Genomic DNA, 13,894 nt, shown 5'->3' with positions numbered 1-13,894 from the left:
ACAAGGGAATCCAGGCGAGCCAGGATTCAATGGGCAGCCTCCTTGCCTTGCTGTCACAGGGTAACTAGAGCTGAAGTCACTTGTGAAAATTTAGCTAAGGGATAGGGAGATTAGAAGACCCATCCCTGATCTGTGATGTAGTGTGCTGTAATCTGATGAGATTAGACACTCACCTACTGTAGAACCGTGGTTTTGTCAGCAGCTACTTAGTTTGTCTGCCCCTGGTGTGATAACCTTGGTTGAGAATGTACTTCTGCAGATTTAAAAAGATGTCAAACCCCTGTGTTATCTGGTCTCTGTATATAAATCTTATTGTTTAATCCCAAAAGGAAATGTGTAGCACAAAATGAAGTTAAGGGTGTTCTGCACCAAGCCTGGTTAAAGTTTTTTCTGATACAGCAGGAGGGGGAAGACACGGATCTAACAGCAAGTGTATTTGCTACAGAAAACAAGACTGTTTCCTCACAAATCCTCACTTAGAACTGACTGAAGCTTTGTTCTTGCAGTTTAAAAAAATGTAAGTACTGGTACTTAAATACTGAAATTTGGAATATTAGCTTTATGGTGATGTTATCTTTTCAAGCAATTCCTTCAGTTTTCCCCCATTTGTGCATTGCAGTTGGAGGAGGAGGAAGGACTATTTTTATATGAAACTGTAAACTTGCATTCTTTCCACTTTCAGTCTAAAACCCAGATGCCATTAGCACTACTGAACCTCACAAAGGCCCTGATGCATCAGTAAGCAGTACCACACACACACACACACACACACACACACACGTATATGTGCCTCGCTGGGGATGTGGCATATATATATATTTGGGAACAGCAATCTGACATGTAATTTGTGATCTGGGTGACGTAGCTGCCTCCTCCTACCTGTTAATCAAATGATGCCCACTGTGACTGCTGATCTCAGCTTGGATGTGGGTACACAAGGGTTAAGTGTACACCCTTTGCTCATTGGGATGAGGTAAAAGGTGATGCTGGTCAGTCTGGTGAGACTTAAAACAGTGTCATGCACGACCAGAGCTAACTGAACAATTTCCATTGCATTTTCAACTCCCAAAACTTTTGACCAGCCTTGTGGTGAAAAGGAGAGGGGGAACTTTAACCTAATCAAATACAAAATAAATAATAATTTTTTAAAAGATAAAAAACCCCACAAGTATTCCTCTAGGGAGACCTATTTTCTCTTCTGCTCCTTTATTTTCACAATGAATAGGTTCTGAAAATGTTGGTTCTTGCTCATTTGACTGAGCATTTTTCCCTCTCCCTGCTTCTCCCCACAGTTTCAGTGTGTTTAGAACTGAAAAAAGAGCAGAGGGTTGAATGCTTTCTTTAGTATGAAGCTGAAGGAGTATGGAAGAGATAAAGGAGAACATTAAATAAAAAGCATGGCCTTGGCTTCATACCACACTTTCTGTGCCTTGTTCTATCAATGTAAATTCTGAATGTTGTACAGTAAAATATTTGGGAAAGACTCCTTGGAAAAGGCTGCACTGGCTTCTTTTTTCAGCACATGTACATATATAAATATATATACATATATATATTTGGTAATGCCAAACAGCTGTGTTATATTGTACTGAAAAAGTAATAATGGACAGTTTGGATGTTTTATGTAGAGTTTGCAAAAATTGTATGGCTATAGCCTTTTGAAGATAAATGTACAGACGTAAATTACTGCATATCAGTTATTTATTAATAAAGAGTCTTTTATGACATCTTAAATTACTGCATGAGTGGCACATTAATTCCTGTGATAAAACCAGATGCTCTGATATAAGCACTTTGAGATGCTTCACTCCTTTTATAATGAGCCTTCTGTGGGAATTTATCTTGGAAAACTGTGTGCTGGACACCTTTTTCCAGAAAACCTGAAAAATCTACAGGAATGGGACCAGAACTCAAGTTTACTCTTTACTGACAACATCAAAACAATTCTAGATACCAGCCTGTTTTCATACTAGTCTGAGCTACAACCCAAAGAATGCCAATTACCTTACATCACCTTTCAGGTAGAATATATTTCACTAAAAATGCCTTATTTATTTGTCTGAACATATGTACAAGCCCCACTCCAAGTCGAGGACAGCTGTGGTCCTTTGCACTGCAAAAGCAACAGGTACTGTTCTGCTTTTTGCAAGATGGAAGATGCATAACCTCTCTGTGTATGTAGATTCACTGACAGCTCCCTGTAAAACACAGATAGCTCCATTGCTACCTTCAATAGGTGGTTGTACCTTGAATCCTGTATCAGTAGAACAAAGACACGTTGCAATCTGACGCGTGGATACAAGAGTCACCTGGGCCAACCCTCGTCATATGCATAGACATCTGCCCGTCACCAGTGTGGGGAGAAGACGCAGGGAAGGATGGGGGCCCCTTGGATTAAGCCACTGCAACACTGTGGGGTTTGGGTTTGGTTTTTGTTTTTAATAATTTAGCTACTGTTGGCCTTACTTCACTGTCTCAGCCACAGTGACACATACCCTCTTAAGATCCTTACCACAGCCAGCCTAGCCAGATGGTATCTTTACATAAACAAAGATTAAAGGTGATGCAAAACCTTCAGCTTTCTGCCAGACATAGTACACAGCCCTTTTCTGGGTGGATTTGATCCACAGTGTCACGCTAACACATACAATTACACATCAGCTACAAACATGCTGTCAGCCTGACAAAGTGAGAGGCTGGATGCGGCACTCACCTTAAGCGAGATGTTATAAAATATATTATTAATACATATATAGCAGGGGATGCCAGGACAAGCTGTTCAGAATCAAGATACCCTTCAAGCATTTTATTACATGCATTTAAGTTGTTATCAGCCAAGCTATCATACCCCATATAATGTAATGGCCCCCCTTTATAATAAATGGGACTATCATGTTAACTGCCTTTGACATTCATTGGAAAATTATTCATGATTAATTATTTTTTGCAGAGAAATAACATATGTTACTGTAAGAAGTTCATTGCATTGTGATTTAATGAACAGCCACTTAGAAATTATACTGCAAGTAGAGGCTGCTGTCAGATTATTTCAAAACAGAATGATGGTTTCCACTGAACACAGAAGCACGGTGGTGTTCTCGTTGTTTCTGTGGCGCGTTCCCTCACACATGCACAGCTCCCATGTCCTGCTGCTCTCAGGTCCCTCAGGAATGGAGGCAGTACCCAAATATACAAGGGCATTTTGCATTAATGAAATTAGTTTGCTTTTTTACTCTGATTATTGCTATAATAAGATATGGCTCCTTTGGTCTTGGTGGACAAATTAAATTGCTTTCCTTCCTTCACAAAGTTAGATTATTTGGGAACCAGACTATCACTATCCTCCATTTTATCCACCTTCTCTGTACAGAGCTACAGCACAAAGCAGGAGGGAGCACCGAGCCTGACAGAGCCCTTAAGCTTGAAAAAAAACACAATCAAACAAGCAAAAAAAACCAACAAACCACCACCAAACTTTGCACTAGTGCAATTGACTGCTTAGGACATTGTGCAACTGCAAGTTCTCCCCTGCCCCCAAAACCTCTTTCCTGCCCTTGATGAACCCCGAGATTAGCAATGAACCTCAATATTACTGTTACCATATTGAGACTAATTCATTTTCTTTTTACCTGTCAGCTACCTAACCTGCTGTTACTATCAGTATCTTCCCCCTGCCAGAGTCAGGAGTAATCTATACTGATGCAATTAAAATGATAATTGCTCTCATTTCCCTCTTCTTGTACATACTTAGGGATTTTGTAACAATTAAGGCTTATTAAAACACCTGCTATTTGTAGATACCTTTTGAGCACAGGTAGAATGCCAGCTCACAAGCTCAAGTGTAATAAAGCATTGATCTGTCTTTGAAGATAGTGAGGGCTGGGTGACACTGCTGGAAGGAGATAAAACCTAAAGCTGAAAGAAGGTGGAGATCTAAACTGTAATGCAAACAAGTGATACGGGTTATTTAATACGGTGAGTGTCCCATCTATGCTGATTTTGGTCTCCAAAACCAAATAGTCTGGCTTAGAATGAGTTTTGTAACGCACTGCAGAGAGATGTCCTTTCAGGCCATTTGGTCAAAACCACGTGGCTCTCAAGTTCAGATGAGGAAGACCAAGAAGAAGAGAGGAATTTATACAGCCACTGTACATACCAAAGTTTGTTAATGGAGCTAATACAGAATACATGGCAAGAGGGATGGCTTTGGTTGGTAGATAAGAGAAAAGGCAAGGAGAGAACGGGATTCGCTCCCTGCATGTGTTTATTTTTTGTTTTGTTTTAAGGCCATTTGGTTGCTTACTCAAATCCTCGAACCCTTCTGTTGTGACAGCAGGCAACACTGGAGAGAACTACTCCTGGTTACAAACACCACAGACTAATTTAAACTAAACTGAATAAATCCCAATCTGTCCTCTGCTAAGGAGGTTTGTGCTTTTTTGATTTTTTTTTCTCTTCTACTTGTGACACATGGGTTTGATTTTATGGAGCTAGCATTCCAATATTTACCACAGCTTCAAGGCTATTTTCCCTTAGTTTGTTTTTTGTTTCTTTGATTACACTTTTTTCCCTGTCAGCCTTATTTACTAAAAACAGCAGCCCCTAGCAAATCTCAAGTAGTGGTCAATGTCTAAAGTCCTACAGAAAGCTTTGTTAGTAAAACCAGAAAGAAAAACAACAACAAAAAAACAACTGCAAAAAGCAATTACCCAGCAATTTGACATCCTCGCATTTCCCACGCTGGAAGCATCTGTAATGCCACGTTTCTTCCCACAACAGGAAGGAAAGAAAACATCACTGCAGACTTTTACCCATTTTAATTAAAACTTTAATAATGCACTTGGAAGCACTAGCCTCGAGAAACCCAGGAGAGCTGTCAGAGTCCCTGTGCTTCACCTCTAAAGAACAGATCAGCTGGCCAGGAATCCTTACAATCAGCTTCACACTTAATGTGGCATCGAAACTATCTGCCCTGGAGTAACTTCATTGTGTTATTCAAGTGTGGGAGAATCTCTCACAAGTGTTAGAAAATCAGATAGGCTTTATAAAAGACGCAGCCCCACCACCATCACATCGGCAAGTCCTACTCTGACGCCAGGAGCTGTGTTGAAAATATTCAGCACATTGGTTAGTGTTTGATCGAGACACTCTGTCCTCTCAAAGGAGAAAGTACTACATGGTGAAACATCAACTCTGCTACAACGAGTTGCTTGGCTCCTACCCTTGATTTCAAAATATGTGATTGATAATATAAAGAAAACAACACTCCTTCTCTACGGTCTCCCCACCCCGCTTCAAAGCACACCATGTAATATCGAAGAGATCAAAGAGGAGGGACCTGGAGGGCTGATCAGATGGCACATCTCCAGCGCTTTGAACTCCTGCGTTCTCTGCTGTTTTCTGTCGTGGGGAATTGCTGGAAGACAATACTTTACTGAATACAACACTTCACTGGTGGCTGCAAAGTGACAACTGTGCAATGGTTAATTCCCCAGTGGAATGGTATTACACTGCTAACCTAGAAAAGTAGGATGACCTTGCTTAAGGTAATAAAACCTACTGGAAAAGAGAGAATAAGAGAAAAACAATACAAACACACTCAACTGGAACTCAGGACAGCTGAGCATAATTCTGTGCTATATTTTGTGTGACATCAGTTATCTGATTTTGGGATCCTCAGATTTCTCTCTCAACTGAATACAGCAATACTTCCAACTCCTGTACCCTCCAAAAGACCAAAAAAACACAAAATCAAACTCTCTCTTGGTATTTTAACTCTTCAAAGCACAGAAAAACTGTTTACACAGTGGCTACAGATCCTCAGGGGTTGGATCTGTAACAGTAATATAATTATCAACTTATTATTTGCCCACACTGCTATGCCAGGCACACTGTAAAAACTATAGAGGGCTGAGGTGGCTGAAAAAAACCCAATAAAGCTAAGACAGTTTTGTGATTGTATTTATAAGATAGGACCGCATGACAACTGCCTCTATAGTGTGGCAATGAGTTGTGTATTGTAAAAGGCAAACCACATTATTAGCATGGCTATTCTACATATGAATAAATCAATAGCTCTTAAAAAATGCCTTCTGGGGAATCCAGAGTTCAAAATAAGCTTTAAAGTAGGCTCTTTAAAAAGTTTGGTTCCTTATATTAGAAATATTAAAAGTGTTTTGTTTTGAACTACCTAGTAATAAGGCATACTTCGCTGTGAACGAGGGCTCTCAGTTCTTAATCATGCCCGCAACAAGGATAAATCTTCTACAGAATTAATGAGCAGAGTAGCTGAAGAGTAACTACTGAAATCAGTGCAAGAGCTAAGACATTCTCATGATGGAAAAAAGGAACACAGGCTTCCTGGGTGTATATAAAAATAAAACATTGTCATTTACTGAAGTTTTTTAGTCTCACTGTACCTTTGTAGAGAGAGCATGAGTCTTGTTGTGCCTGCAGACTCAGACATTTCTGTACCGGGTTGACTGTAGAGGCAGAAACATCACGCTAATAAGGAGAGAGACTGCCCGTGGGGTACAGGTGTGTACGTGCACACACACACCCCCTGCCCCTCCACTCTTGCCTTGGTAAGCAGGTATGTCTTGTGCCAAAAATCCCTGGGATATGCAGGATGACAGTATTTCCCTCCCTCTTTAGTGCAATAACCAGCTCATTAAATCATAACATGAAGGTTATTTTATTATGAAGTGACAGATCTAAAGATTTACTTCCCCATACTTCACCTGCCTTCTCCCTCCTGCTCATTCCTTTGTATTTGTTAATGGCTTTTCTCTTGTTATATAATCCTGTCAAGAATGTAAAAATATCTCTCGGGACTGCTCATTTGGTCTAAATCATTCAGCCTGTACTGGTGACAAGAGAAAGTGTACATGCCACAGCTGATGCAGAGAAGAAGTTCTGTCCTATACTCCAGTAATTGTCACTGCATGATAAGAAAGTGTAAGATTTAATAAGGTCATAAAATAGACTGGCATGAGATAGTGTGATGGGTATTTTTTTCATTAACATTCAGAAAATCTGGATTCAGCAGGACAATAAATTACAGCAATCGAGCAGAAATGACCCATTTGATTGTTCAACAATTTCCAGCAAAGCAGAGGAAGCGGCAGGGCTGGGAGCACCTCTACCATCACAACAGCACAAGTAAGCAGCTCCAGTAGCGTTAAAGCCATTACTGCCCATGCCACCAACGTGCCTCCAGTGATTGCAAGAACTACAATTGGATTCTAAAGTAGTAAGAAAAGTGAGTCTTTGCAGCTAGCTTAGTTTTGAATGTAACGGATGAAGTGAAAACAAATATTTGTATAAAACATGATGTGCATCCACTTTCAAGAGCTGAGTACTGACTATTGGCTGTCAGGTTACGGCAAGTTTCCAATGCAGATGCCTCAATCAACGCTAGGGTAAAGTAAAAATAATTAAAAAAAAGAAAAAGAAAGATACTTAAGTGGATTTTTCCTTTCACCCATTTCCAACTCAATAACACAATCCCCTCAGAGAGCTCCATGTACCAATGCTGGTGATTACAGGACTGGAGTTAAAAATCCTTAGTCAGAGTAGAAAAGAAGCTGATGAACTGAAGACACACAGAAATTCCTAAGTAGACACACCTAAATCTATTATTGTTCATTAATACCTTTACTGTCAGCTTTTCAGCTATCTCTGCTGAAGATTATTGAAAGGAGAAGTAAAAATGAAAATGTCATTTTATATCATGCTTCTTGTAATGAAATAAAAATATAAAAAGAAAATTATCATTTAAATAAAATATGAATGGAAAAGTCATTATTCTATATAACAGCACATAAAGATGGATATACATTATATAAACCATGTAACTCCCAGAGAGGGAGGACAGGTTTATACTGAAGTTACAGACCTAGGAATATGAAGATCGAATCAATTCTCAAGTCCATGATACATGGAATAGTCAGTTTCCTTGCACTCTTTCCCTATTTTTTCTACATGAGACTATTGTATTTCCCTAATGCAGATATCCCAGAAAGAGAAGCCCCCTACAAACCATGGCATTTTCACTCTCACAATCACACCGTTATTTCCCTCCTCCTGTTCTCTCTATTTCCTTGGCTAGTCAGGCATCACCTTTCTCGACCAGCTCTGCTCTGATTTTACCTTTTCCCCTAAAGCAAACTTCTTTCAAGAACTGCAAATGCTCAGTCTCTTCTATTTGCTGCTGATGCATCCAGAGTGGTCACACTCCCTTAAAACAAAGTAAAACCAAAACCATTTTACACTTTTGCCCCAACATTCCCTTCCCCACACAAATATTCCTCTCGTTAAAGCAGTCACAACTAGACTGCTACAACTGCCTTTATTTTATCCTATCACAACATCAAAGCTGTGTGCAGCCCCTGAAGCAATTCACAACTAGAAAGATATGAACAGACCTTAAAACCACACTCACTTCCCCCCTTTATGAAAATACAGCTTTCACCAACACCCCATGAGGTACATATGACATCCCTTCCAAAAGCAGAGCATCCAAGTGTTCCTCCATCAGACATACGTAACTGAAAAATAGATAAGCAATGATTATCACTCTTGTGAGGAATGGGAGTTGCTGGGACTCACACATCTCTTGCAAAATCTGATTTTTTTTAAAGTTCTAACTAGAAGCTGAGGTCTTTTGAGAAATGTCATACTATTTGTGGGTGATGAACACTTTTGAAAGTAGGATCCTCAATTTCTTTATCCCTACGTCATATATAGATATATTTTTCCCTCTCATTACCTGGAAACATTTAGTATTGTTTCTAAGCAGCTTGCCCACGTCTAGCAATTATTTACTACTCATTATCACGATCTTCTGCTTATCACAGCATCTACAAAAGTGTCAGATTCAGGGAACTGGAACTCAGTGGGAAATAAGCAACAGAGATCTTGGTTTTATGAAAACACCAATAATATTAAAATTGAAGGGAAGAAAAAGTACACTAAGCTTAGGCTTGATTTACAGACTTTTAGAGGAAGCAACAGTTGTTCTTGAGAGGATGTACGATGATCAAACTAATTTACGGGACTGTAACAGAGTAGTGAAACCTCTGTACTTAACATTTATAGGGGAAAAGAATTTAGCAGTTTCACTGCATACAAATTCAATTAAAATTTGACTGAGGAAAAGGCGCTGTGATTTTTTTTTCTTTGCATTTTGTCCTTCACTAATTACTTTCTCTTTGTAATACTCTCTGCCATCTAATACACTTGGAGAAAGATCTTTGCAAATAGCAGCCTCATTAAAACCCTGCAGTACAGTTTGTACAGATGTGTACAAAAAATGGCTGTTGGTCTTTAAGAAGTGCATTTTTCCCCCCAAAACTCCTTGAAGAGTAAGTTACACACTGAACAGACTGGCACTTTTCTGAACAGGTGAGGAAACCAATAGAAAGTATCCTAGACAACCATGCACCATTTTTATCCATGCTTATTTTAATCCCGCAGCACACGGTGCTATTATGCATGCAAGAAGGTAATGAGGCAGGCAAAGGTCATTACTAGGGACACCACTGGAATGATAAGGGGCTGCCAATGCAGGAGACTAACCTCAGGCTATCTGAAATTGAAATTTTTGGTTAAATTAATAACTCAACATGAGACCAGACGGTAATGCTGTCTGTCCCCTGCAGGGCTGAAAATGTCTTTTGACATTAATAAAAAAAAAAGGGAGGGGTGTTACCTGTGAAGACATATAGAGAGGCAATCCACCGAGCTGTATCGATGCCACAGAAATGTGGGAGGTGGGAAACAAATGGAATAAGACCATGCCCTTCCTTGACTACTTGACAAGCTAAGTGAATGCTCCTGCTGACTGTGGGTAAGTTGCACGAAGAAGTGAATAACTCCCTCCATCCTTCCCAATACTTTCAGATATTTTTTTTTTTATCACTAACAAGGGAAATTGCCTCATTATCCTCATTATTATTCATAATGGCACCAGAAATTTTCTGAGGTATTTTACAGAGCAGTTTAAAAACAAAAAAGCCCTGCTCCTAGATCTGAAAAGTTTACAGTCTAATTTACACATTCAGCTCTAGGTCAGAGGTACAAACAGCATCTACGAAGATGGGTGAGGAAAGACAAAGATCAGAGTAATAACATCACACAGTTAATTTGCTGTTTCTAGGTGCAACGCTTGGCTGAACTGGTGATATCTAGACACCCAAGACAGCCCTCTCTCTTCTTGAAGGAAGGGAAAAGGAGGGGAGGGGAAGGGAGAGAAGGAATATATTAATAAACAACATGGATAAATACTATTGCAATATTAAGCTGGCAGCAATTCTAAACTGACCAACACTTGCAAAATCTGTTGGTTTACACAAAGTCCTCTGTCCAGTGAAAGAGAGTGAATGATTCAGCACACAGACATCAGGAAGGACAGACTTCTGGACAATAAGAGCACAACTGAAACAGGTTTTCTTTTTTAAAGAGGAAAAATGAGAAACAAAGAGAGGACTATAATAACTCATAGTGAATGTCAGAAGACCATGATATAGCTAAAGATCCATCCACTGGAGCAAATGCAAGAAGCCAGGAGAAAACTAGATGAGAAACTACTGGCTGAGTGACAGGAGGAGGGAGTCACTGCGAGAAGGTGTCTTGCTTCCTATTCATTTTCTTTTGGAAGAAAGCTGTGGGAAAATCTACCTTGTCTTGTGTTGGTCAGACTGGTCCCCAGGTTGTGCACGGCCATGTCTGCACTAACACAGCCCATTGCTACTACAATTGTCCCTTAGAACTGTCTAGAACATACTAGCAAAAATCTGGCTGTAGATATTTGAAGGTAACTTAGCAACTTGCACCTCTGAGTCTTTATCTTGGCGAAAGTCAGGACACATTCTCTCCATAGATGGCAAAGGGTTTGCTGCTTTACAGACGCTCCGCTGCTGCTTGTGTATTTCAGTATTACGAAGTAGCCTGTTGCTTTAGCGTCCAGGTTGTGTGCATGGTCTGGGAAGTCTCACTCATTAATCTATTAGACTTTAACGGCGTTCATAGGTTGTTTAGGATTAATGAGGCAAAAGTCCTCAATCAAAAAGCAATTTAAGAGTACACTGCTAATTCCACAGACTTCTGTAAATGAACTAATCTATACGAGTTGGCCTTTTTATTTTGGGGGATGGTTTGTGTCTGTATTTTCCCTGAGAGGTGCCCTTAGAGCAGTGACAATCTGGAAGGGCATTTCTGGCCCAATGACTGAAATCAAGCACATTATAAGTAAGATGAACACACAAGTCAGGAGCAATACACTTTAAAAATGTACTGGCATGCAGCCCAGTGGTATGAGGACTGTGGCAGCGTCTCTCTGTATAAGTAAGGAACACAGTTCCTTTAGATGGGCAGAATGAAAGGCAGAACAACCCAACTGATTCATTTCTGAGTCGTAAGATGGTGTGTCAAGAATGTTCTGAGATGGTTCATTCTTGATTAGTGTTGAGAGGTTCTGTCCTATTGTAATAGTTGGGAGAAGTGGGCAGCGTTCGGACCCTGGCCCTTTTCATTATGCCTTGGGGCATGGCAATGGCAAGTGTGTGAGGCAGGCACACTGTTCTGAAAATGGACAGAGAACTTACAGAACCTTATTTGTCATATGCTGAATAGAACTTATCAGAAAATCAAAACAATGAGGTAAATACTTTAAACTCTGCACTACAGCTACATGCTACTGCTAAAAAAAATAATAATAATAAAAAAAGATGACGCAAGTAATAATGTGAGTTAGACTGAAAAAACACTTGGATTTGGAGAAACCTTTTTGCTACAGTATAACACTGTGAAGCGAGGTCAGATGTAAGGAACTGCTGCGTACTGACATCCCCAGCAGTATATTCACCCTCACATGAAGGTGAGAAGGACAGAAAAGAACAAAACAAGCCCCGGAAAGAACTGTTGTTAAGAAGCTTAGGGAAGCAATAGTTTAATCTGAAATGACTCTCTTATTCTCTGTGTTTCTCACTGTAATTAAGATGGGATCTGCTGAAATAATGGCAATGGATAACCAGCATTTGTGTTAGTTTCCAAGAATACAAGGCAGATTATTGCTTTGTTCACATTTACTTCTTCTTACAATAGTGGTGAGGTTGTGAATTAACAAACACAATTAGGGCTTCTCCTTCCTTTATTCTTTTTTTAATATGATAAAGCTCTACAAACATTCATTATTCTGTTAGCAGAAGGTTGCTAATTTTACTCTAAATTAATGTATTCCTGTTGTGATGTGGATTGTGTTTTACAGTGCAATTTAGCTAGCTTTCTTCTTCCCTCCTTCACGCATTAATTTCAACAGCCTTTGTGGATATTGTCATTCAAGTAAGTAATAAACAGTAAGATTGTGCAATATGCACTTCTCCCTACTGACAAACATTTACCTTTATGTCTTTATTTCTCATTTAACAACCAGAAAGCCAAAGCTTAAATATGGGGTTCCATTCCGTAGACCTAACACCTTTTCAGGGTTGGTACCAGTGCTAAGCAGCTGCAAACACTGGCTGGCTGGTGTTTGAGACACAGAGGAAAACCAGGAGAGTTCATCTACTAGTAAGGATCTTAAAATCTTACTAACGTGAACTGAAATTTACAGTGGCAGGGAGTGCAAAGACAGTTCATGTCTTCTAGCTCCAGAAAATATACATTATACCAACCAAGCAACTTCTCAAGAGAATTCTTACTGAGCAGCGACCCTCAAAGCACCAAGTGACTCCACTCAAAACCAACGGTTCAGTCCCACTTTTGTGGTGCTTTATACTAATGTGTTTTCACCTCTGATTTCTAATTCTTGGAACACACGACTGTGCTTCATTATTGTCAGTCAGCCTGCAAATGGCAGCTTGCAAAGCCATTGCAACTTAATGGCTTGCAACAGTCCTGCCTGAAAGCAAGATTAGATGGTATCTTCTGGCCACAAGAGCATATTATTGAGGGGGAGTGAAGGAAGGTGAAAAGGGAAGAAATTCAAAGTGTAATCACACATCACTTTTGTAATGTAAAAGCTGCTCTGGAAGTGCTAGTTTATAAACTCAGTGGTAAACTAGAAAAGTAAAAATAACGTGTATCTTATTAACTCATGAAGAACAGACAAATCTTGGAAATGCTGGAATAAAACCACTACACAATAGGCAAGCTCACTTAAGTGAAGTTTTTTAGTTGCCCAGATAATTGCTCTAATCAATATTACCATAGTTTATACCTAGATCAAAGCCACACTTCCCACAATGCTTCTAAGAGACGTACGATCTGGGTGCAGTGCTGAATGGGAGAAACATGGAGAGCAACAGAGCTGCAGGGAACATCTGAGTAAGTGGAGATGTGTAGGGCATGGGAGCAGCGAAAGTAGAGGAGAGGTTTCCTTACGGTTAAAGAACAGGATTGAACTAGAAAAATGGAGAGCAAAAAAGTTATAGCAACACCTTAAACAAGTTCAAAAATAAAGCAGTGCCCTGCCTTGAGGAAGAGATGTGAAACTAAAGACAAAACTTAGTGCTGGAACTCGCCTTAACTTACCCAATCTTGTCAGTTATCTCTGTCGTCCCTGACAAATGCCCTTAAATATCTGAGGTACACTGTTGATACCCTTCCTTATAACAGAAATAGTAATACCTGAACACTAAAGTATATTTTAGTACCATTTCACACAATTGCCTAATAAAGAGGAAAAAAACAAGCTCCTACTTCAAGACATACCATCTACTGGATGAGTCGACAGAGGCACGAGATTGCATTTTTTTAAAATTACAAGCACTTTCCCAGGAATTTTACCTGTAAATTAAATGTTAAATCAGATGTAAAATCCCATGACAAATGAAAATTAATGCACCAGAATAGTAGTGGTAGGTAACACAAAGACTCTGGCCACCAATCTGCT

This window comes from Antrostomus carolinensis, unplaced genomic scaffold (assembly GCF_000700745.2).
Source record: "Antrostomus carolinensis isolate BGI_N321 unplaced genomic scaffold, ASM70074v2 scaffold14124, whole genome shotgun sequence".
NCBI lineage: Eukaryota > Metazoa > Chordata > Aves > Caprimulgiformes > Caprimulgidae > Antrostomus > Antrostomus carolinensis.
The sequence above is the reverse complement of the archived record's forward strand: the minus strand, read 5'-3'. Positions refer to the sequence as shown.